The 25324-nt window shown below is 46.0% G+C and overlaps 1 protein-coding gene and 1 long non-coding RNA gene across 2 annotated transcripts in view; one reads left to right on the top strand and one right to left on the bottom strand.

The window, feature by feature from the left end:
• The window catches only part of Slit3 (slit guidance ligand 3), a 595100-nt gene that overhangs the window by 326094 nt on the left and 243682 nt on the right, over positions 1–25324 (bottom strand). The window lies entirely within an intron of this gene.
• On the top strand, positions 1124–25121 carry LOC121831761 (uncharacterized). The gene is made up of 2 exons (XR_006075320.2): positions 1124–1723; positions 24693–25121. It is a non-coding gene; the product is annotated as an uncharacterized LOC121831761 (long non-coding RNA).

The raw sequence follows: 25324 nt of genomic DNA, 5'->3' as shown, positions 1-25324 counted from the left end.
AAAACACACTCCTGCTTTGATAAAAGTTTCAGGTTTTCCCTCTGTGAAGCATGTTCAAACAGGATGATGTTATAAATGCTCCTTTCTTCAAATTAGGTGTCAGAAGATAGGAGCCAGCTTTGCTGTCACTTTGCATTTCTAATACCTTGGAGTATTTTATTATCAGTTGTGAATACGAACAACCTCGCTTATTATTGGTGGGAGTCGCTTTGGAGGGAGTGAGGGGAGGCACCTCCTCAATGGTGAAACGGGACAAGGACTTTCATGGCTTTGTGATTTGGAAGTAAAAAGGCAAGGGGTCTCCTGGCCCGTGTTGCTCCTGTCTAATGTCTCCTTCCCAGGATTTCACTCACTGGTGGCCACTAACTTCAGCCCTGTCCTTGGGAAGAGGCCACCTCGGAGAAAATAGGGAAGTCCTGGGATCAGTGTCAGGACCCTTGGTCAATCTGACCGGTGTGCTGCCAGGGTGTGGGGCTTCTTCTCACATGCCTGGATCCCGAAACCAGAGGAAGGGTCACTAAGACTCATGTATGAGATCACGGGTCCTTTCTTTTTTGGTTTTTCGAGACAGGGTTTCTCTGTGTAGCTTTGCGCCTTTCGTGGAACTCACTTTGTAGACCAGGCTGGCCTCGAACTCACAGAGATCCGCCTGCCTCTGCCTCCCGAGTGCTGGGATTAAAGGCATGCACCACCACTGCCTGGCCATGGGTCCTTTCTTGCACCTCAGGTGGGTGACATGTAAAAGTGAAGGCCTGCCCACACAGCCTATACCCCGAGAGTCTAGGAAGGAATTGTTAACATTTACTGGAATCAAAGGAAAACATACACACACACACACACACACACACACACACACACACACACACACACACCACATATACCACACACCACATACACATACCCCATACCACACAATTTGGTAAGACCAAATTGTGACGTACACAGATTCTTAAGTCAATGCAGGATGGATTCTGACCACTGCCTGATAGTCTTGAAGTCTCATTAAAAAATAATAATAATAAATAAATAAAAAGAAAAGGAATAGTACTACAGATTGGCAATTCCCTACTCCAAAAAACCTAAAATCCAAGATTTTCTAAAGCATAGCCTTTAAGAGCACTCACATCTGGCCACAAGTGGAACATTCCATATACATACCCCATGTCACAGGCAAGTACTGTTGCTTTTAGTCTATGCATAAGAACTACATGAAACAGATGAACCAACTTTATGTTTACACCAGCCTCAATCTCAAGACATCTCATTATGGATATGCAACTATTCCAAAGCCTGGAACATTCCACAGCCTAGACCATTTCTGATCCCAAGCACGTAGTCGAAGGGAATGCCAGCCTTTGCTATATGCATTGAATAAAAGGTTTGGAGATGATTAAGACCACAGACATCCAGTGCCAAACTGGGAGCTGCTACCAGGGGGCCTCTGCTGGCATTCTCTCTGAGACCCTACTGCCCTGCCTTGAGTTTCACCAATTCTGTGAGGACAAGGAGAGGAAAGGCCTGCTCATAGCCACTGGCCTTGAGAGCTGGCCCATCTTTCTGTGACATCATAATTGGAGCGGCAGCCTGCAGCTCTGAGCTGGCAACCCTCAGGGCCAGTCTTGCTTCCACACTGTCCAGCACCTCTCCCTCCTACCCACCTTGTGAGCTGGTGACTCAGTGCCATGGTGAGCACTGACTGACAGGCAGCCAGTATCTGCTTGAGGTAAGTACCCTGGGGCCTGCAGGACTGGAGACAGGAAGGCCTCTTCCCAGGAAAGCTGAAGCCCAGCTGAACAGGATGGAGGCTGGGCCAGCTCCTAGGTTCCATAATTAAGACTGAAACCCGAGACTTTCTGCTGGGGGAGACCTGACCACAGGTTTCAGCTTTCAAAGGGTTACCTGGACTCTCATTAAAGGCTGACTTGTGCCCAGGACTGGGTCACTCCACTCTCAGCGGCTCTCTTGACCTCTGCCTCTCACACCCGTTTTGGGGTAAACATTTCTGTGGAATTCAAGCCTAGCTGAATAGAAGGCTGGGGCAGTCAGAGCCTGGGGTGGATCCTACGTGGATCTACCTGGAGCAGAACTCCCTCTTGTGCAGATCTCCGTTCAAACCTTCTCTCTTTAGGGAGACCTTCCTGGATCCCCAAATACAAAGCCACACACACCTCCACCCCTGACACACTTCCCCCTTCTATTTTCTCTTGGCACCCCCCGGCCCCCCGTGTCTCCTATACCTACCAGCTTCCTTGATTGATGCCCCTTAGACTGTGGGCTCCAGGACAAGAAGGCAGCCTGTGTAGTTCACAGGGTAGCCCAGCTCTCCACAAACATCAGAGTCCGTGCATGAGGGAAAAGAGGAAAAAAGTCCAAACACCAGAGGAAATCTAAGACGTCTCCTGCCTGCTAGTGGGGCTTGGATTACACAGAACGTTTTTGTTGAAGGAAGAAAGGAAGGAGGGAGGGAGGGAAGGAGAGAGCAGGGAGAGGGAAAGAGAGAAGGAGACACAGTTATGCCTTTAATCTTGATAATCAAACTTTATGACACAGTCATAGACTGACCGAGATCCGCAGAACATGATACTCAAGGACTAAATGACTCAAGGAGGTAACGTTTCTGGAAGCGTGGCTCGCCATGATATTCTGTGACATCCCCTACCCCGCCTCCCGCCGGCCTGCCCATTCTCTCTCCCTCCTTCTCCTCATACTTCTCTCCTCTCTTCCTAGACTTAGCAAATTTTCTGAACCCAGAGTTTGGATCTAGGTACTTGGAGTAGAGATTTAATATAAATTTGATGAGAGTCAAGAAACTAAAAGTATTGGTGGGGGAAAGATGGTGAGAGAGAAGAGGGAAAAAGTATCGCCAGGAAAAAGCTAACGAACGACAATGGTAACAAGCTGGAGTTTCCTTTAGCTGAATCCCCAACAGACCGCACCTGAAGCTAGCCTCTTCCCACAGGCAGACATGCTTGCTTCCAGGGGCTCCTAAAACTCTGCACAGAGGGCCTCAGACAGGGGGGAGGAGCAGGGCAGAAAAAGTGGGTGGCTGCCTTTTGTAGGAGCACGAGAGACAACCTCAGATGGTGGCGGTGACTCGGTTGGCAACACAGCAAAGCTTCTGTGGTGAGGAAAAGGCCAAGGCTGGGCAAGGGCTCCCCATCCGTACGAAAACAAAGCGAAAAGCACAGGCCACGTAAAAGAGCGGCAGCTTCTACAAGCTGATGTCCTGGGCCTCGTGTGACCTTTCTGCGTATGAGTAAAGAACAAAATAGGGCACGCTTGGTCTGTCTGTCCCTTGTCCCGTTATCTCTGTTCTAATCTCTGCTCTCCCCTGGGAGGTTGCTCTCATGGTCAGGACATACATGCACTTACACGGTCAGGCTTAGGGCATGCTCTCTGATGACCCTGCATCTAGCAAGAGTACAGTTGTGCATATTGATAGCTGTGAGTCCCTGCCCAGGGGTGCTGGGATTCTGAGCTCCCAAAGTCAGTCAATAATGGAGTCCCCTCAAAACAGTGTCACAAAATGCACAGGTTTCATGCAAGTAGGGACATGTTAGAGAAGTTTCTGATGTTCTCATCCAGGAATGACCTCAAATGCATAGCTGTGTAACTCTGTGGAATTCATCTCAGGAACTTTCCAACAAGATAGATAGATAGATAGATAGATAGATAGATAGATAGATAGATAGATAGATAGATAGATAGATAGATAGACAGACAGAGGAAGGAAGGAAGGAAGGAAGGAAGGAAGGAAGGAAGGAAGGAAGGAAGGAAGGAAGGGGAGAAAGGGAGGGAGGAAGGAAGGAAAGAAAGAAAGGAAAGAGAAAGAAAGAGAGAAAGAAAGAAAAAAGAAAGAGAAAGAAAAAGAAAGAAAGAAAAGAAAAGAAAGACATTGTAACATATTCCCCCAAAGAATTTCCCAGTTCAAAACAGTTTCTATCTACGAAGGACATTTCTCTCTAGATTATTTTTTTCTTTCTCTTAGTTTTTTTCTTCTGCCTTTCTTTTGACCCCTCTCTCTCTGTCAAGACTCCTTCATCTACCTCACAAGCCCCATCAGCACACCCTAGAAGCCAGCAAGTCAGGAACTATAACCCCAGATCTGGAGCGGCTGGTACTCTATGCAGATCTGTCTATCTAGTTCTGAGGCACCAGGACAAATCCCTAAGTCCCTCGCTGAATGATTAGTAAGAAAAATAGGCAGTCAGCAGGCAAAGGTGGTCTAACAAGGTCTTGGGGGTCCAGAGCAACAAACAGTCCCCCCCCCCCCCCCCCCCGCATCCATATCAGCACGGGCTGATCCAGAAGCCCAGATATGTGCAGGAATGCAACATTCCTGGCCCAGAAATCAAAGCAAGGCTAACAAGTGGGATGGATGCAAGCAAGGGTTCACGCTGCTGACGCTGGGGTGAATTTAACAGATCCAGGGAGCCCTGTTAGGATAGGGGCACTGCGTGTGCACGCTTAGCAAAAGCTGCTAACTAAAACCGTAATTTTCATCAGCACTCTATCCCTACAAGTTGAGAAATCACTCCATTTGGGATGGACCCGTCCATTAAATATGCAGTAGCCGCAATGGTCATCTACTGGACACTGGCTACTCCACCAAGCTCTTATAGAAATCGGTCACCTAATCCGCCATAAAGTAGGGGACCGATGCACAGCAGGAAGGAGTATGTTCTCAGTCACAGGACCTGATTTCTCTGCACCCTAGTCATTTGTGAAATGAAAGAGATCGTACTTTATACATCATAGGCTTCGGGTGATTTTTTTTTCAACTAAAAATTTATGTAAAGCATTTACAACAACAGTGACAATATAGTAAACGTTCTATGAATATTCTTTCTTGTTGCATCGGTTTTCTTCCACAGAACATGAGTGATGGGTCTGATGCAAAGCTAGTGTAGTTATGTAGTTTGAAGGTAGCTCTGTTTATCTGTAAGATTGATGCTGTGTTGCCTCTTGTGATGTAAATTATCATCGAAAACCAAAGTTTTCTTGGTGGAAACATCTCTAGATATTTCCTGTAGACTCTGGGTGTAGCTGAATGGCAAAGGCTTGCCTAGCATGCACGTGGGGGCTCTGGTTTTTTTCTCTGCACTGCCAAGAGATGCGGTTGATAATGGCAATAATGATGCAGTTCAAGGGAATTAGTACTGTCTATGTGACTTGTGTTGCAAGATTCCTTTAAAAGTTGTATGGATCTGTGCCTCAAATCATTGATCCATGGGAAGACGAAAGGCAATTTTACCTCATAGACAGGCAGTCTTTAATTAGACACACGCTACAGTCTTTCCACTGGTATTGGCCAACTGGGATGCTCTGTGTTTTACTTGCGGTTCCGGAAAATCGACTCCCCATCCAGCTTCCATTTTGCACTCTCTGGGTAACATTTCCTTCCATTCCTTTGCAAGTGACTTGACTCACATTGGGCACTGGGGGTCCAAGCAAGAAAAGCAAAGGTATGGAATAGACAAAGCCAGGTAGCGACATGAAAATGCTGGCAGCTGTCACCAAAATAAACCAAGAAACCAGTCCCTTGGGCAGCTTGGGCAGGGTTTACAGCATTCATGGCAGCCCCTGGATGAGCAGAGCTGGGCAGAGTTGGGCAGAGAAGCACACTGTACCCACTCTGCAGCCAGCCTCTTACTTCCCGGGTACCCGTGTGTATGATGATGGAAACAAGCATGTCCTGGAGAAATGGATGATCCTGAAGGTGTGTGCTGCAGCAGTAACTCTGGGAAGGGGGACCAAAAAATACCAAGAATAAGACCCAAGAGGAGGTTTATGTGTACGAATTTTGTGTTTATCAATAAATTTATTCTGCCTGTAGAAACAAACAAAAACCTAATTCCAGAATGTGCTCAAGCGTGGGAGTTGGAGCACTAATCCAGAGCCACTGAGACGCACAGAAAGGGAAATGGGCTTTAGCAGGAAGAAAATTGTAGTGAACCAGGGAAAGGCGCTTTGAATCTGAGCTACCAGGACCACTAGAGTCTATTGCTGAGCAAGATCATGGCTGCTGAAAATCAAAAAGAGGCAATTCTGATCCCGACCCTCCCCGATACTTCCTATCTATCCTCCTGCCCCAATGTGACCTGAATCACTTACACATCTGCACCAGAAACACCGAGAAGCTTATAGAGAGGCAAGCTCTCAGACCTCAGTACATATGGAGCTGGGATTCCTAGCCAAGGGGATATCCATTACTCACAATTTTCCCAAGGTGAATCTCCTAAGGTCTGAGGCCATTGGGCAGCCCACATCTGCATCTGGGGAGTGAACCAAGGCTTGTGCAAGCCCCTCCAACCTGAGTTTTCTACATCCTTCCCAAACTCACCTGAAGGCTTCTGGAATGCACAATAAAAAATCAAGGCTGCCTTGCTAAGAAAACGAGTTTTTTTTTTTTTTTTTTTTTTTTTTTTTTTTTTTTTTTTTTTTAGTTGCCAGACCATATCCTGAGCCAGGACATTGCCTGGCTGTTGAGTCAAAGACAGGACTTGGCTTAGGCATTCCATATTCCCAAGCACGCTGCCAGGACTCACCGGAGATGGGGACTTAAGAAATGAGCAGATTTGGTCATTTAAGGGCAAATTTCCATGCTCAGAAATCAGACTTGAACACAAAACTCCATCATTTACCATAAAAGAAATCTCAGGGGATTTTTTTTTTTTCAGTTTTCTTCTCCCTTATCTCTGGGTTATGTGGTGAACTACAGAAATACACATATTGATTTGCTATTCACTCATCAATGTTTTGCATTTCTCTGCTCAGAGACTCAAATCTTCCTACCAATTCTGAAGGTAGGCAATTGGCTATTTCTAGAGGAAAGTAAGGGTCTTGAAGGTGGATTTCTCTCTCTCTCTCTCTCTCTCTCTCTCTCTATCTTTCTTTCTTTCTTTCTTTCTTTCTTTCTTTCTTTCTTTCTTTCTTTCTTTCTTTCTTTCTTTCTTTTTTTTTTTTCTGTTTCCACTACATCTTTGGGCCATGAACAGATGGACTGGCATATGTGACTGCTTTCTCTAGGCACACCAGAGGTGACCTTCTCAAGGTCACTCACAATGTGTGTTTTACACCCCCCTGCTGGGGTGCTCTTAGGACCCTGCATTGGCGACCAGTATTGAGGGAGTCACTCCCTGACTCTCCTGGCCAATCAGCCTCCCTCATGCAGGTTGCTAGGCAACAGGAGGGAAGCCAGGATAGCAGCTCTAAATATTTCAGAAGACAGAGGGAGAGATTTTAGCTGCATCCTGACAGAGGGATAAGGGACAAGAGTCACTTTAGGAATTAAGAATCCAGTCTTCCAGCAGGGATAGTTCATTCGACGAGAACCCACGAAGTCGCTTTCCCGAGCCTGGGGGACAGTGACCGCCTGGCACTGCTGGAGAGGGAAGTAAGTGTTAAAGGAGCAGACAGAAGCCCCAGTGCTTGCTGGGTCACAGCTTGGTTTTGAGGTGTGTGTGTGCGTGTGTGTGTGTGTGTGTGTGTGTGTGTGTGTGTTTGTCTGTTTGTTTGAGACAGGATCTCTCTAAGTAACCTTGGCTGTATCAGAATGCACTGTGTAGACCAGGCTATCCGAAAACTCACAGAAATCCACCGGTCTCTGCCTCCCAAGTGCTGGGATTTAAGGCGTGTGACTTGGAAGTTTTGACACTTTCCTATGACTCACATAGTCTACTATCCCAGAGCACAATCACCACAAAACCAGAGAGCCCCAAGTAAATTAAAAAAAGAAAGAGAGAGAGAGAGAGAGAGAGAGAGAGAGAGAGAGAGAGAGAGAGAAAGAAGAAAGAAATTAGAGAAACCTGTGAGACCACTGTCATTCTCGAGTCTTGGTAGTTTCTTTGAAGGAAAGTTTGGCTTCCCCAGATGAGTAGCTTCATGCACACGCTGTGTATTACTTTATGTTCTCCACATGCTCATGCCAGGGTCAGGGACACTAACGGCTTTTTAGTTCACGGATTACATACTACCCATACCGCCTGCTTAATCAGTAGAGAATCACGCTGAAAATACACATTCTTTGGTCTCATCCCAAAGATACTGAGTGTGACATTTGAAACTTATACTTTTTAATAAACAACTTTTTTTTGGGGGGGGACTCCCATTATTTTCCTTTGAAACACAGCTGGAAGCATCTCTTTTATAGACAATGTCCTAATGAAATGTTCTCTCAGGCCCCTCTTCTGCCCCCTTAACCCACGGGCACCCATTACCTCCTGTTCTGCTCCAGGAAACACTGACACTTTTTGTAGTCCTTTGCAAATAATCTCAACTATTCTTGTTTTGCGTCTTGCTGGGAAAGCATTTTCCCTGGACTACAACTGTAGCTGATCCACTATGGTTCTGGGGGCCATAATAGGCCATTGTCTGTCTATGAAATCAAGCTTTATCAGAACAGCCGAGCCATCCTGTAGTCATGATGCAGTCACAGAAGTGAGTGAGTAACATAGAGATGGTGTGGCTTACAAAGCTTAAAATATTTCATTTTACCATCTGGCCTCTTATAACAAAAACCTGCCACTTGTTAGTTTGGATGAGTGGCAAAGCCTGGCTAACCCTTAAACATGGTCATTTCCTCTTCCTGGTTCCAAAACTAGACTACATTTCCCAGCCTTCCTTGCGACGAGGCATGCTCCTATACCTGAATCCAATCAAACAGATGGGTGAAAAAACTGTAAGATTCTAGCCTGTGTACAATTTCCCTTTGTTTGCACAGGAGCCCAGCATTGACTCTGGAGGTCCCCTGAAGGTACTGGGGCTCATAATCTCTACGCGTAATCATGACTTGCTGACAGGATTCTGGTCTCTTCCTTCTTACTTGGAGGCAAAGCGTTAACCCAGTAGGAAAGGCTATTTTGGTTTTTAAATGAGAGAAAACTCAACCTCAATCAGTTTGAGTCTCTATGTATTATATTAAGTCCATTTGTTACAGCAGCTTGAATTAATTTAATTTAAATACTGAGCGTCCTCCTTTAGGCTAGAAGTTAGAGAGAGTTAAGGAGTGGAGTCTTTCCCTTAGTCAGAACACCCCTAGCTAGCATCTCTAAAACCATGAGCCAGGAGGGTAGGGACCAACCGCTGCTACTTTGGGGTATGAGAAAGGAGATGGAAGAACCAGGGAGGGTAGTGGGTGTGGAAACTAGTCTCGCCTGGGGTCTCTACTTCCATCTTACAAAGGCAGGCGGGGCTTGTCATCCCCCCTGCTGACTAGTGGATGTCCTGCCACACACATGGCTGGAGCAAGAGGTGTGGCCCTTTCTCCAGGAGATAATCATTTCCAGGGCAGATGTAACAGTCTAGCAGCATGGTTAGAATGCTCCAGGAGGCAGTGGAGTACTAGGGATGAATTCTCAATACAATGTGGCAGACCTGGTCTTGGACCATCCTGGCAGACACTGAATCCCTTAAAGCAAGTCACCACCTCTTTGAAGTGATGATTTTTCCATGTAAGTCTCTATCTCAACACACCACACTAGATGTTAGGCAGAAATAGAGCAATTGTTTACCAAGTCGCCAGGATGCCTGTGGTCCATTAGAGGTGCCTCAGCAGATTAGGCAACATTCAGGGTTTTGAGTTACTCAGTGGTTTGAGTGGCAAAATACCACCTTTTCAATATGTTTATGTATGTAGTACTTTGAAGTGTTAACTGACATGTTTCACAAAACTCACTCTTAAAAAGGCACACTGCCTGGGAAGACAGGATCCAGTCCACCTTTGCTTTGAGGATGGATTGTTTTTTCAGTTTTAAAAATCTAGACCTATGTTGTCTGATACGGTGGCGTCTAACTACACGTGGCTATTCAAATCTAAGTGAATGAAAGTGAAGCATATCCCAAGGACCCTGGTCTCATCACTCAGGTGGCTTTGGCTGCAAGGATGGGAAAAGAACATGGACAACAGGCCCATCACCGCAGAAAGTTTTACCAGACAGTGCTGCTCTGAACCCAAGTGTACCCAAGGTTTACTGGATCCACCAGAATTAGGATCCTGATCCTTCCAAAGATTCCTCCACCTCGGGGAAAGACAAGAGAGGTAGTGAAGGCATCAGAGACATGGATGAGCTTGTACAGAGACCCCATTCTTAGCTCCCTGTGACGGACACAGGATTGGGGGCAGGTCAGACCAATGGATGACAGACAGAAGCTGAGGTCTGAGGAGACACAGTCCCTCTACTAGTCGGGGCCACTCAAGGCAGAAAAGCCTCTCAAATCTGCCTTGGCTCTCTGTCCTGGTAGAGAAGCATGGAATGAGCAGTGATGTCATGGTGGCAATAAGCTGCCTGGCTCAAAATTGTCTTCAGCCTCTCCCAGCACCTCTGAAGTAAGCGGAAGGATGATTGCTTGTGCCTTCAGGAGCTAAGGGGAAGAAGCCATTGAGGAAGCACACCCACAAGTCATTTACCTCTTAGGATTTCTGTTGCTGCGATGAAACACCATGACCAAAGCAACGTGGGGAGGAAAAGGTAAATTTGGTTTACACATCACAGCCCATTTTGAAAAGCCATGGCAGGAACCCAAACAGGGCCGGAACCTGGAGGCAGGAGCAGGCGCAGAGGCCATCAAGGCTCTGGCTTACTCAGCCTGCTTATTCTTATAGCATCCAGTCCAGAGGTGTCACCACCCACAGTGAGTTGAACCACAGCCTCTATCAATCACTAAGAAAATGCCTACAGCCAGATCGTACGGAGGCATTTTCTCCATTGAGGGTCCCTCCTTTCAGATGACTCTAGCTTGTGTCAAGTTGACATAAACCTAGACAGCACAACTGACCTCTTGTCAACCTCACAAACACCACACATCACCATAACCTTTCCTTTCTTGCTCACCCCCAGAATCACACATTAATATAAACATCACAATATAAATATTCAAAATTTAAAAGTCCCACAGTCTTTAAAAACTCACTTAAAAAGTCAGCTCCTTTAAAATATTCATTCTCTTTTAAAATCTAAAAGTTCCAGTCTCCTGTAAAATCAAAAATAAACACTTGCTTTCTTCACAAGGGAGGACCAGGGCACAGACACAGTCTGAACACAGCAAAACCAAACTCCAACAGTGTAAACACTTCACTGTCTAATGCGTGGGATCCACTCACGATCTGGGCTCCTCCAGCCTCTGCGACACACCCAAGCTGGCCTTCTAGGCTCTACTCCACACCTGCTGCTGTTTTTTGGCACCCAAGCTGGTCTTCCAGGCTCTACTCCACACCTGCTGCTGTTCTTGGCAGTCCTCCTTTGGTACCGGCATCTTCAAAATGCTGAGGTCTTCTGCCACAACTGGCTCCAGTCTTCCCAAGAGAGCCTCTCCTGACCTCTGCTCAGGGTCTCCAGTGCTGCCGCACAGGGCCGAGCCTCAGCTGCTCTCCATCACCACCTCAGGCCTCCAAAGCCAGCACCACCTGCATGATTCTTACGCCACCAAGTCTGGCCACCAGCACGAAGTACAACCTTGGTGGCCTCTGGAACATAGTCCCCTGCGTGCTGACCCTAAGGCAATGCTTCCCCAAAGATTTCACCTCAAGGATGCCGGTCTCTTAATCCTGCCAATTTTTCAGCTCCAGTGAACCAGCATCAATTGTCCCAGTAAGGCAAAGGTTTTATTTCAGTGTTTCTGGTATCTTGTTAATCACAGATGATTCTTAAGCCTCAGCTAAGCAGAATCACAGAATCTTAACTCCAAATAGCAGCAAATGGTCCTGATAGAGTCATTAAGGGACCTTCCAAGTTCTCTCTGAAAATTTCACAAACCAGACCTCCATCGTCCTCGTTGCTTTCAACATCATCCACGCTCCCACAGAAAGGCTCATTGAGCTCTGAACACTCAACAAATTTTGCAGCCCAAAGTTCCAAAGTCCTTCCTAAAACACACGGTCACGTCTGTCACAGACAGACATACCCCACAATCTTGGTACCAATTTCTGTCTTAGTTAGGGTTGCTATTGCTGCGGTGAAACACCATGACCAAACAGCTTGGAGAGGGAAGGGTTTATCTGGCTTATGCTTCCACAGCACTGCTCATTACTGACGTCACGGCAGGAACTCAAACAAAGCGGGAACCTGGAGGCAGGAGCTGATGCAGAGGCCATGGAAGACTGCTGCTCACTGGCTTGCTCCTCATGGCTTGCTCAGCCTGCTTTCTTACAGGGACAGCACCACTGACAATGGGCTGGACCTTCCTCAGTCAACCACTAACTAAGAAAATGCACTCCATCCAGATCTTACGGAGCCAATTTTCCCAACTGAGGTTCCATTCTTTCAGATGACTCTAGCTGGTGTCAAGTTGATATAAAACTAGACAGTACACCTCTGAACTACATCTTCTCTGCCTCCATTCTGCTGAGCAACGCTCAAACACCTGGAAACTCATATACACCCCCCTGGGAAAGAAGGAAGGGGGACTGAAGTTGGAAATGTCTGCAGTTTGGTTTTTGTGGAAAGTGGACGCGAGGGAAACATTTTTATAAACTAAGCCACCTTTCCTGGAGACTGACGCTTGCAGACTGAGTTTATGTCCACTATATATTTCTTCTATTTGTCTTGCACGAAAATGTTCTTACTGCTGAACACAGTGAAAAAGCAAAAGCTCAATGAAACTCAACCTCAATTTCTCCGTCTACAAGCCCATTACTGGATAGGATGGGTTTGGGATAGCAGGAAAATGCAAGAAGACACAGGGTACGGAGATGTCAGGGTCCTGCAGGAATTGCCGTGATACCTTTCCCAAGGCGAACAAGAGCCAAGCCAATAAAAAAAATGAGAGTGTGCTCTATGCTTCAGCATCTAAGTGACACCCACCCCAGTTTACAGCCCTGCTTTGTTCCATTAGAAAAGGGTATTATGAAGAAGCAAAGAACAAACATTTCTCCACTTGGCAGATCCCTGAGCCAGTAACTTAATCCAAGGATTGGGGTGTGGTAAAGAACATGAACACAACAGAAGTATTTAGCAATGGGCCAATATGAGTATGGTCATTCTCCCCCTTGGAGTGGGGATGGGCACTGGAAATGCGCATGATAACAGCGTTCATCGGGCATCATCCACGTGACTTGTCCAGTCAACAACAGAACTGGCATTTAGCAGGGACGCTGTGTCTTCTAATATGGTATGCTGCCCCCATGTTGTGTGTGGATGGATACAAATTCTCTAACGTTAAAACAGAGAGCTGTCAATCAAAAGCCTCTTAACAGGCAGTGAGCTGGATATGTGTTTTTTATTTGCTGGAAGCTGTCAAAATGTCTTTGAGACTCAAGGTTGACTAGTTCAGGATCCTACTTTGAATCCCGTGGCATCCCTGGTTCCCGAAGAGCAACAGTGTACAGGACACAGCTAGTTCATCAAAATATGGGATGAACACAGACGTGTGAGCAGCAATGATTGTTGGCAGGAATGGAGTGTGACAAACAGCCTGGGCTTCGTGTCCTGCGCGTACCATTTTCTCCAGAGCAAACTGTGAACTACCAGAAACAAACCAACCCCTTTAAAGAAGGTGATAAAGAAAAGTAATGAGGGGAAGAGAGAAAATAAGGCAGAGACAGGACGGAGAGGTATAAATCCAAGACAGAGACTTGGCTTGAAGCTGCTCCAGCCCATGTAATTGCAGTATCCGCCCAGAGCCACTGACTGGACAAAGATTTGACTCCTAAAGTCTCCAGACACATCTAAGCCTCATGACGTGGAGGCCAGATTTTGAGACCCAATGACAATGCATTAGGGCACTGCTCATTGGAGCTGCTACATCACTGAAGTCCAAACAGAAGTGTAGATCAGGATGGAGCATTGGAAGTTTCCAGAAATAACCTGTTCTTTTTGGCTAAGAAGTAGAAGGGACTCTTCTATGTAAGGTTCTAGAACACTGGAGAATTAAGATTTTTGGGTTTTTTTTTTTTAAAACTATCTTGAATCTATTTGGAATCTTGAAATTACTACTTTAAGGAAAGTGTATGTGGAAGGGTGAATTCACAAATACTTCTAGAACCACCACAACCACAACAAAAGGGCAACTTGCGCCCCACCCCCCCCAGTTCCTGGATCACCTTGGAAGGTAATTTTTGACTGACCATCTCAGATATTCTAACAGCCCCATCTTTGTGAGAGCTTGTGTAGACGAGACTAAATCAGCCGGGTGTAGACAAGCTACACTCAGAACCGTACCCGGAGAACAGAAGGCGCGTTCTTTCACACTCTTTCCTTTCTCTGATCTTTTTCACTCGCGAGTTCCTTTTCTGGGATGGATTGTGGGAAGCCGCAGAGTCTCAGCCCATTGCTGGAAGAGCCCTGGCATATGGAGGGAGACCTGGATGCCTCTGCCGTGCAGAATGCAAGAGGGGCTGAAATCAAGCACCCCTTGGTAGAGGGAGAAGCACAGACGTCTAGGGGGGCCTCCCAGAGTCACAGTATGCAAATAATTAAACAAATGGTTTCACAGAAATGTTGTCAAGAAAAGGCTTCTCAATTCCATCACCATGGTGATAGCTCGTCAAATAAAAAAAAAATCTAAATGTAAATCTAAAAATTGCTTCATTTGGCTGATGGAAACTAATAAATAGGACTCCTGGTGATTTACCATATCACTCGCTATAATCACCCTGAATTCTCTCAGATTCTACTTGTGTACCTGGCTTGGTCCTAGGATATCTCTGTCCAAACCATCTGATCCCCACGAGCCTAAAGATGGCTTTCACCTCAATCCCTGGAAATCCAGTCAGTACCCTCTCTGTTCTCTTGCTGGCACTCAGTAAGTTTTTACTCCAGGATGACTGATAGACAGCAGTTCCACAGTCAGGACATTTACAGAAATAACTTCATGCTCCCTGGTGTGTTAATTCCCTGGTACAGAGTCCAGGCTGGCCTCAAACTCCAAGATCCACCTGCCTCTGCTACCAGAGTGCTGGGGTTAAAGGCGAGCATCACCACCACCCGGGGCAGGGGTTTTAGAATATTTTGATGGGATAAATTTAAAAAAAAAAAAGACTTGTGAATCTCTGCCGTTCTGACTCAAACACCTCCAATCAATTTTTACATTAAAATCTGAATGTTGCAATTTGAGGCACCATGAAGTAGACAAAAGCCATGTCCTGTCACTTCTAAAACCATTATTCAAACAAATGGCCTTAACTTTCCAAAGAGCCGAGTCAAAAACAGGGACAGAAAGATGAGCATCAAGTTCTAAGTACAGAGATGCCTGCTACATCTGTGTAGAGACGAGCATGGAAAAGGTACCAAGATCGTCAACTGCAGATGGAGTAGAGGATAACACAACTACTTAGAAGAACATTATGTGGGACTTCGATACATAAACTACAGAAATTCTACAGCTTTGGACGAGAAAGATGTGCACTGTGTAGGGCTAGCAAAAATATCAAGCTACAAAACAACATGTTTTATTAATGTGTGTATGCACACAGGCAAAAAAGCAGAGGACTACATGCCACAATACTAACAGTTGTTTCTTCTTTTTAATCTTTAATTTTGTTGACTAAGACAGGAGTTTATTCAGCGAGCTTATATGAACAAAATAATAATGATAATAATTGTAGTTAAAAAAATCAAGGGGCTGGAAAGAGGGCTCAGTGGTTAAGAGCACTTGCTGTTCTTTCAGAGGACCTAGTTTAGTTCCCAGCCCCAGCTTGGCCATGGCAGCTTACAACTACCTGTAACTCTAGTTCCAAAAGTCCTAGTGCCCTCTTCTGGCTTCCAGGGGTATAACAAACATAGTACACACATACATACATACATACATACATACATACATACATACAGGCAAAATACGCACATTAAAAATAAATGTTAAAAATCAAGCCACATCGCTGCTTTTAAACTGACTTTTCAAGAATAAGAGAAAATTATTCAGCATGTATGAAACACTAGGTTTAACCCCTGCCTCTCCCCATAGCACCCCTTAAACAAAAAACAAACAAACAAAAAAGGCAGAACTGTCTACTGTGCTCCATACCATGGTGAGAAGCAAGCTGAAAAGACCATCTGCTCCATAAACGAGAAGTCTAAATAAAGGGGACATTATGTGTGAACAGCAAAGCCACAGATCTCTAGGGGTCAATGAGCTAACTATAGAGATGCCAGCGGATCATGTCCACATGGGTGGACACACGTGGCTTGGTAGGCAAGAGGAGGAGATAACTGTGGGTACCATCCCAGAGAAGTGTGATATTGGCCAACTTGGTCGTCTGTGCTGAGACTGTTTTTGCATCTGATGGTGGAGGTGATAACAGCAGATGGGCGAAAGCACAGAGCACAGGCCTGCACAGGGCACACTAGGAGATGCCGACTGTTGTTTTCTCTCTATTATTCCCAACCACAGGCTCAGTGGAAACTAGGATGGGAGCAGCTTCAGGCAGAAGAAAGGTTGCCCTTTCATAGGACATCTCTTGCTGCTCACAATCCGCTTTCTGTAAGAGATCCTCCCTGAATCGGCTTACATGCTGAAGCTACTATTGAAATTAAATGGCACTCATTTTCCCAAGAACACTTGGGAGTTTGGCCCACCCTTCTCTGGCACCACGCAGTTTTATTGAAGTGCATCATCTGTTGCTGACTTCTCTGTTGACGAAGCCAATCAAAGCCTTCCCTCTCTTCCTTGGCAAAGGACTTTGTACACTCCAATCAAAAGACACCTTTAATCTGAATCCTTTTCACTCAACTCCTTACCATGACCCACATGCCATTCCATTCCTCCTCCCCCCATGCTGAATGTAATCAGCCTGGTCCAATTTGCTTATATAAACAGGAGGCCAAGGCAGGGGACGTCACTTGGCCATGGCAGTTCTGCTTTTTAAGACATTGCCCGAGACCTTTCAATAGAACCAGACTTGGAGGAGAGTTATATTAAACAGTTTGACTCCAAACCTAAACAGCCCCTGAAGCATTAGTGGTTCAAAGATCTCCCGGTGCATTTATGAAAAGCCATTGATCTGGGAAGAGGTGTTAGAGGACTTGAAATGCACTAAGAAAACTCCTTTGCTGGCAGGAGGCAGAGTGGTTTTCATTAGCGGGCTGCCCTTTATCTCGTCACATTACTGACCTGCCGAGGCAGAGATCGCTGTTTCTCCAGCCTTGAAGCTACCACTGGTCAGAAACTATGATAAGAAAGCATTCATTTTTAAGACACATACAAAAGAGGAGGTGCTTTTCTCAGTTGGATTCCCGAGTATACTTTAAATTTTAAATTTTGTGACCACCTTCAATACATCAAAGCCTTAAGGACACTGTGGATCATTTTACTGGTGTTTGTTAGGTGCTTGAGGCAAAACAAAACAACAACAAAAAAAAAACCCACAAAATCTGTGACTTCTAAACTTCAGAACTTGAAATATCACCCAGAGTAGACTCCACTTATAACCCAGAGTCATAAACACCCAAACTTCAATTGATCACCTGCAGAAGAGTACAGGCTACCTCCACCCACATTCTGTTGCTTACCAGCTCGGTGACCTGAGTGGAATTCCTGCCACGGTTTCTCACACTGTGATAGGCATCAGCAGCTTTATGGTGCATTGTGGCCAGGGTATGGCAATAGGGTGCCTGGTACATAGTTGGCACCTGAGGAAAACTAGCTATTGCTATTGCTTATTACTGCTACATTATTGTTATTATTATTATCATTATTATCATCATCATCATCATTATTATTATTTAGGCAGTGTAAAAGCTGGAGGCAACATTCTGCATCTATGTGTATCTGTGTATTTTTTTCTGGGAAGAGGTCCATATATTTTATCTTCATTTTCCCCCAAAGGGAATAACCACTAAGCCAGCTAGACTAACTCTCTCCTCTAATTGATGAGTAAAATCTTACCCAGGGGTTGTAATGTTTTTCTCACAACTGCACAGTAAGCCAGAGGCAAGGCCAGAACTAAAACCCCAAATCCGTTGACGCACTTTGTCCAGTGTTTTGAAAAGTGTTGGAAACATTACCAAAAGCAGCCTAGGAGTTACTCAGCCTTGCACAGAAGTGACCGTCAATAAAAATGGGATGGCATGGACACCTCTTAGTGGCCTCGAGGCAAAAGAAATATACAGCAGACTGGAGGTGTGAGAACTGTGGGAAAAACCCTTGACAATAACTATCAGCAGATAAGGGAGGGGACTTCAAGGCCACAGGCAGGCTGTTGCATTCCAAACTCCTTTCTATCTTCTGATCTCTAGCAAGATCAGTGTTGATCCCATGACAGCCATGTGCCTGCTGAGAGCCTAGAGAATACACACACAGCTGATTTCAGAAATCATGTCTTGGTCTGCCTCACTCCCCAAGGAGACACAGCTTTAGGATTTTAGGATTCACACTCCTTTCCTAAGGCTAGGTTCCTTACTTTTCCTTCACATTTTCCTCGTTTCTCCGTGGTTTTCAAAGCAAAGCCCTTGTGGTCAAGCCTGGGACTAGAAGCAGCAAGGTTACCGGATTACTCATTAGAAATGCAGATTGGGGCTCCCTCTTTCAGACCTATTCTGAGGAGGCTCTGGGGTGGGCTCCGATTTAACAGGGTTCAGAGGTACAATCAACTTTGAGAACCACTAATTAGAGTCATTGGTGTGGTGGAGAAACCAAGCCGGGGCTAGAGGCTTGGACCAGCCTTCTAGAGAAGCCAGTCCCTAGAATACCTTTGGTTTTTTTGTTATTTTGTTTTTCTTTTAATTTGAAATAAAACTGGAATTAGATTAGTAGCCCAGACCCTCCTGTATTTTGCAAACAAGAGATCTTGGAGGGAAGTGGGAAACAAATCCAAAACCTTTCCTCCCAGTCACAATGACACATTGATTTTAGCATTGTGTGGGAGGGAAAGAGGCAGGGAGGAGGGCCGAGCTGGTGTGTTGAGAACTCCTGTTTCAATGGAATCCACTGTAATTTAGGGGCAATTAGCGTCCACACATTCTATATCCAGAGGCTCCATCAATCCGGGTAGTTTTTATAAACTAACCAAAGCCAACATCCTCGACTGTAGTTAGGTCCCCTTTATTCTGTTCCCACCGCACCCCCAGTGCTGTCCTCCCCTTTAACGCTGAGCTTGTGGGAGTCACTTCAGCTCCTGGGAAAGGGGGGAAAGCCACCTTTTCGGCTGTACCCAGACAGCCTCTGGGCAATCAGAGTCCTCTACTGAGCACTCTTCCTACCCAGGAGAGGAGGAAGCGCCCGCTGCCTCCCTAGACCTGCCCTCCGCCTGACTTGACTCAGCTCACTTTCCTCACTCCCATGCTCTTCTGGGCAGCCTTCCCTGACAACTTCCTCCCAAATGGTGCTGATGCCGTCCGTTGTTAAGTCTCTCTACTCCACTCCGATCCACCCACCATCATGACCACCGCTCCACCTCTACCCTCCCAACACCCTGCAACTCACACACAGGGCCCAATCTCGGCTTCCAGATGTTATATGACCTACCAACTGGAACTGCTAGACAAACAGGTGACCGGGTAAGCTCCAAACAACATCCTGATCCGCAGGCAGGCAGAGATCTGGTATAAACCACTGTTGCCGTCTGCCCATCCACCTAGTTCCTTGACACCAAAGAAAAATGCATTTGATCCTGACTTGTTTGACTTCGGGAAGTCTTTACCTATGGAAATCAGTGCATCTTCTTTCACTTAAAAATCCTTCAGGAGACCGAATCATATCCATGGAACACAAGTTCAAGGAGTAATGAGAAGGACTTCGACCCGTTCAAAATATCTTCATGTCTACCTTATAATTATCCACAAAATGACCCAATGGCTTAAGTGTGGTATGAAGTATCATGCCCAACTTCATGGTAAAGAAACTGAATTTAAGCTAGTGGGAGCGATTTACCTAAAACTGGCCTCATTGGGAAGACAACACGGATTTCTGGTTTCTGGTACTGTGTTATTTATCTACTAGATTCTGTGATTCTGAAACTGTCATCAGAAGGGACTTCTGGGGAAGCAGGGAAAAGGAGACCAGGCTGGGCTCCGGGCATTCTACTCCTGGGTTAGCTAAGCCGTGCCCTCCCTGGCTTGGAAGCCACTTCCAATGTCATATTCCCCGTCCCGCATAACCATACCGGGGCTGGCCCAGTGGCCAAGAACATGAAATGCTCTTACAGAGGACCAGAGTTTAGGTTCCCAGGAACCAGGTAGGGTGGCTCAGAACCATCTGTAACTCGAGCTTCAGGGAGTCAGACGCCCTCTTGTGGACTCTTCAGGCATCTGCACTCACATTCGCATATGCACATACAGTCAAAAGCGCAAACACATCTTAAGAGCATTCAGTGTAAGCAGCAACTTCAAAATGATATAGTCAGAGAAGCTCTGAACAACCTTGAAGTTCGTGCAGGTATTCATACCTTCTGGCTTGCAACAGGTACAGACGGTAAAACTGTACCAGCCCTCAGCAGAATATGAATAAGCTACCCATCCACTTATTCATGTTCTCATTGAGTCAATACACAGTGAGCAGTTACTATGTGCTAAGCACTAAGACTAGAGTGTTAGAAAAAAAAAATAGGGAGGTGATGCTTTGGGATTGAACTGACAGCCCCACCCCCACCCCAACAAATCCAAATCAGAACAAGAGCAACTAAGGCAAGATCTGTTGGCGACATGGAAGGGCAAAGAGAGGTCTCGACCAACGAGGAAGCTGGGCTTGCAGTATGTGAAGATAGGTTTTCTTGGCAAAGTGAAGAGAAATCATGTTTTGTTGCAGAACACAGTGCTGCCCAGGCAGGAAGGGTCAAGGGCCTGGCCTTGCCGAGGAATCCGGAGCAGATGCAGCTGCCAGGGGCCTGATGAGCAAGAACAGAGCAGCAGGGGATGGGAGGCATGGGTCAAGCAGAGCAGGCCTGTGGATTTCTGCACAGCAAGCCAGGCAGCTATTGGAGGGATTTCAGTAAGCAGGGTCAGGACTGACGGATAACCAGGATGACGATGGCCAAGGCCCGAGGAAAGACTCAAGCTGGTCACAAATAGAAGACACTCCAGGGGAGGCTGTTGGGTAGGTTTCCTCTGTCCAAGAAGCACCCTTAAGGGCTTTTATAATTTAATGTGGAGGCACAGCAGACAGCATGGACAAGTTAGCAGGAGAGGGGAAAATAAAAGTGCCCCCAATTCAGACAGTCTGGCTCCCGTCCTGTACGTCTGTGATGGAACTGTGTGTAATAGCACAGCAACTTAACTCACTTTTTTGGGTCACAATTTCCCTACCTGTGCCAAGAGGGCAAAAGTCCAGCTTCCCTGGGGTCTTAGGAAGCCCACTTAAAGTGCTTTGCCAGTGGTGCCTGAAAGCTTTGCCAGTGGTAGAGCATAAGGGAAAGGTGAGATACTATTATTGTCAACTGTGTTGATATTTACCGGGTAAATAAAATTACAGTTTTGAGTAAATATGGAATGACATCTTTTAAAATCTAGGTTGAAGATAAGTTACTAGAAGCCAGGCTTGGTGGCGCACACCTTTAATCCCAGCACTTGGGAGGCAGAAGCAGGTTGATCTCTGTGAGTTCGAGATCAGCCTGGTCTACAAAGTGAGTTCCAGGACAGCTAGAGCTACAGAGTGAGACCCTGTCTCAAAAAAGTAAGAGAGGGGGGAGGGAGAAGGAGGATAGAAGAGAGAGAGAGAGAGAGAGAGAGAGAGAGAGAGAGAGAGAGAGAGAGAGAGAGGAGAGAAGAGAGAAAAGGAGGAGGAGGAAGGGGAGAGAGAAAAGAACAATTCTGTTCTTAACTCAGAATTTTTACTTGCACTCAAAGATTTAATTAAAATTTTTCATACAATATATTTTGATCATGGTTTCCTCTCCCCCAGTTCCTCCCTGATCATCTCCACTTCCTTACCCAACCAACTTAATGGCTATGTGCATTATGAGGTATACTTATAAACATACTTGTTCTAGGACACTTCTCAAGCCTCATTTAAGTATTTACCATAAAGATGTAATTTTTAACTTAGCGCTTATTTATATCTAATTTATACAAGTTTCTCTCCACACGTTAGTTAATAATTGTGATTTCAGTACTGAAGGTTGAACCTAGAACTCTGTATACACTAGCCAGGCACCCTGCCACTCAGAGCCACACACCGCCAGCACCCACGCTTTAGTTTTAAGGAAATGTAAACAATACTACCACTAGTGATATCAGGGTCGATAAACACTTTTTTTTTTTCAACATCAAACTCAACGGGTCGTTCTACCAGGTCGGTGGTGCTTGACAATGGAATCACCTAATGAGCTTTTCAAGCACCTCACAGCTGGATTCAGTAGAACTCAGCCGACATTTCTGCTCAGGAACCAGAGAGAGCATCACTTGAAGCCCTCAGAGACCATTCTTAGGTAAACTGAGGTAGAGAGGTACTAGCCTAGATTCTTGGCTGCTTTTAAAACTTCTTAGGAACTCTGGGACTGAGGGTAGCTACCAAGGAGTCCTTGGTAGACTGAGTCTGTCTCATTCAGGACAGGATGGCTTCTTGATAACTAATAGAGCATCAGTAGTGAGAGCAGAACTCATAGGCAACGTGACTCGAGCGTCAACGTCAACCACTGTGTTAAGTATGTTATAAGAATTATTTCACTAACTCACTGCAGCAACCCCAAAGTGAGCAATGTAATTATCTATTACTTATGTCTAAGATAAACTATCAGAGGACCAGAAAGGGGTAGCAGTTCTCTCAAGGGTAGTGCTGGACACAGATAGAACAGTAGCTTCCTTGAAAGCAACCCTCAACTTCAATTTTTTTGTGGGGGGAGGAGGAGGAAGGGTCTCACTACATTGTCCAGGCTGGTCTGGAACTCCTGATCTCAAACAGTCCTCCATTTATAGTTTTCTAAACGGAGTGGAACAACATGTATGTGCCACCGTGCCACCCTGTGAATGCTTTCTTGATGTCTTCCTTCACTCCCGGATCTTTCTCTGAGCCTCTTATTAGGCTTGTCTCCCTACTCTTAAGTTTTATGACGAGCAGTTCTTTTAGATGAGAAAATGAAGATCCACAGACGCCACACTCTTTATTCCCTGGTCACAGAACTGAGTGCATAGATGGTCTTGTGAAGCTGCTCTAACATCTCCTGGATATGGGTTTTCTCATTCCAGCTGGAGAAACAAACCACCTGCATGCCTGGTGCCCTTGGAGAAGAGGGCTTTGGATCCCCTGGAACTGGAGTTCCAGACGGTTGTTAGCCACTGTGTGGGTGCTGGGAATTGAACCCAGGTCAATTCTCTGGCTAATGGGTACAAGGTATCCAGTCAGAGAAGAAGCATTCAAATGGTTGGATCCCAAATGCTGTTGTCCAGGAGACAGTTCAGAGGGTAAAAGGACAGTGGCCACCAGCCCTAGAAGTCACCACCTTCCTCTAGAATCCAGTTAGGCCGGCAGTCTTCGGCCTGCATACACACATTATTATCACACCTGGGGAGGCCAGCCTGGGTCTGCGGCACACAGCACCAAGCGGGGTGTATAAAAGAAATGACAAAGCCACCCTGTGGTCACGCTGCAGCTTCTGCTTCACAGCTGAATAAAGGGCATGGAATCGGATGTTTTCCAAACTCAGAAGAAAGCAATGGAAAATCTACCTCTTTTCTCCTGCCATAAAGAACATCTAAACACAGAGCGTTTAATTTCCGAATGGAGCAATGTTCCTTTTTAAGGGAAATGTTAAGCAGGGATTAGAGACAAGATGGGCGGTAACTCTATCCTCAGCCCTTTCATTGTTAATAGCATTTGAGGATGGGGGCATTGGCTCTGCAGAGATGTGGGAAAAACCAAAGTCTATGGAAATGAGAATTGACACACACTGATAAAGCAAGCGCCAGACCCCAGGTCTTAATTACACAGAGTCTAGATGTCAAAATGAATGCGGCTTATTGACGCTCCGAGACTTCACTCGGCATTAAGTTGGATGACCTTCTTCGGGGTGCAGAGAGTAAAGTGAAGGTTTCTCATTACTCGGGGCCACATTCACAAATGCCCAAGGGCTATCAGTCATGCCTGGACACTTTTCTGGGTACAGGGTAGCATTGAACTCAAGCTACAGAACTGAGAAGTACTGGCATCAACCAACAGACGACAAGCAAAATACAATGTGAAGTCGGAGCTCCAAGCAACTGAGAGCTCTTAGAAGCCTGTGTCCTCTCCCTTCACCCCCATGCCTACTCATTCATGTAGCATCATTTACTACAATAAAATACAGGTACGGTCTCACTGCAGCAACTGATGTGCCCATGAGACACACACAAGTGTCAGAAGCCACCTTTCAACGCCAGACAGATCTTCAAAGAAGACAGTAAACACTGATGTCACTGAAGAGGAGAACACTCAGTGTGGCTCGCTCACACCAGTTGCTCCTATTGGTTAGAGTTTCACAAAGCTTTCTGCCTCCTGGCTCAAGCTCCTTTAGTTAGATGACACACGGCCATTACCCTAGTGGTGTGTACAGGTTGCATCTGTAAAGAGCAGGCTGCTTTCACGCTAGTGCATAACCCAACAGTTCTCGACAGGAGTTAGGGCCCTTGCCTTGAAACTGAAAAATAATATACTTCCCCCCACCCCCACTTCCCTGGCACTAATTAAAGTGTCGGGATGGAGCCCCAACACTGATTTGACACATGACATAACGTCCCGTGTAATCGGACGTGTTCTACGCTAACATCAAAGCCCCGTCTGGGATAATGGAGCAAGATATTTAGTGTGTGTCTGTTGCCGTCTGACATATAACCCCATCCGGCTTCATTCTGCAGGCCCAGGCTCACCAGGAGATTAACCCGGCAGGCTGCAGTGAGAAGGGACAGAGACGACTCTGACAGGAGGCCCAGGATGCAAGGGAAGGCCAAACAAATCTACCTGCTTAAGGAAGACTCTTCCTCTGACGGCCACCTTGAGACTCTGTCCAGCAGAAATCTCTGGCAAGTGTTATCCCAGCCACTCATGTGGCACTGGGCCGTCTATGACTTCCTGATGACATTATTCTACATCATTTTGTTCACAGTGCTGTTTGACAATTTTGTGTGACCCTCTCTCGCACTCCGAATAAACCTTAGCAAAGGATGGAGTGCTTTCCGTATGTGTCTGTCCAGACTGGCTTCTCACCGCCCTCTGTGAAGGGCCGGCCAGGCTGCTGTTCACTAAGTTTTGGACTGTAGATAAGAAAATAAAAAAATAAAAATAAACGGCCAATGTATCCGAGTATAATACAATGAAGAGGAAGTATTAGAAGAATGAACATCAACTTCAGTGTCACAGAGGTGTCAAATTACTAAAAATGTTTACTCCCTGTTTCACAAACCAGGAACACCCAGGGTGCCAACGGGCACCGGTTGGTGAGTGACACTCTCAACAGCGCTAGACCAGAACACTAAGAATTCCTGGGACA

This window comes from Peromyscus maniculatus, chromosome 8 (genome assembly GCF_049852395.1).
Source record: "Peromyscus maniculatus bairdii isolate BWxNUB_F1_BW_parent chromosome 8, HU_Pman_BW_mat_3.1, whole genome shotgun sequence".
NCBI lineage: Eukaryota > Metazoa > Chordata > Mammalia > Rodentia > Cricetidae > Peromyscus > Peromyscus maniculatus.
This window is presented reverse-complemented; position numbering and strand designations above follow the sequence as displayed.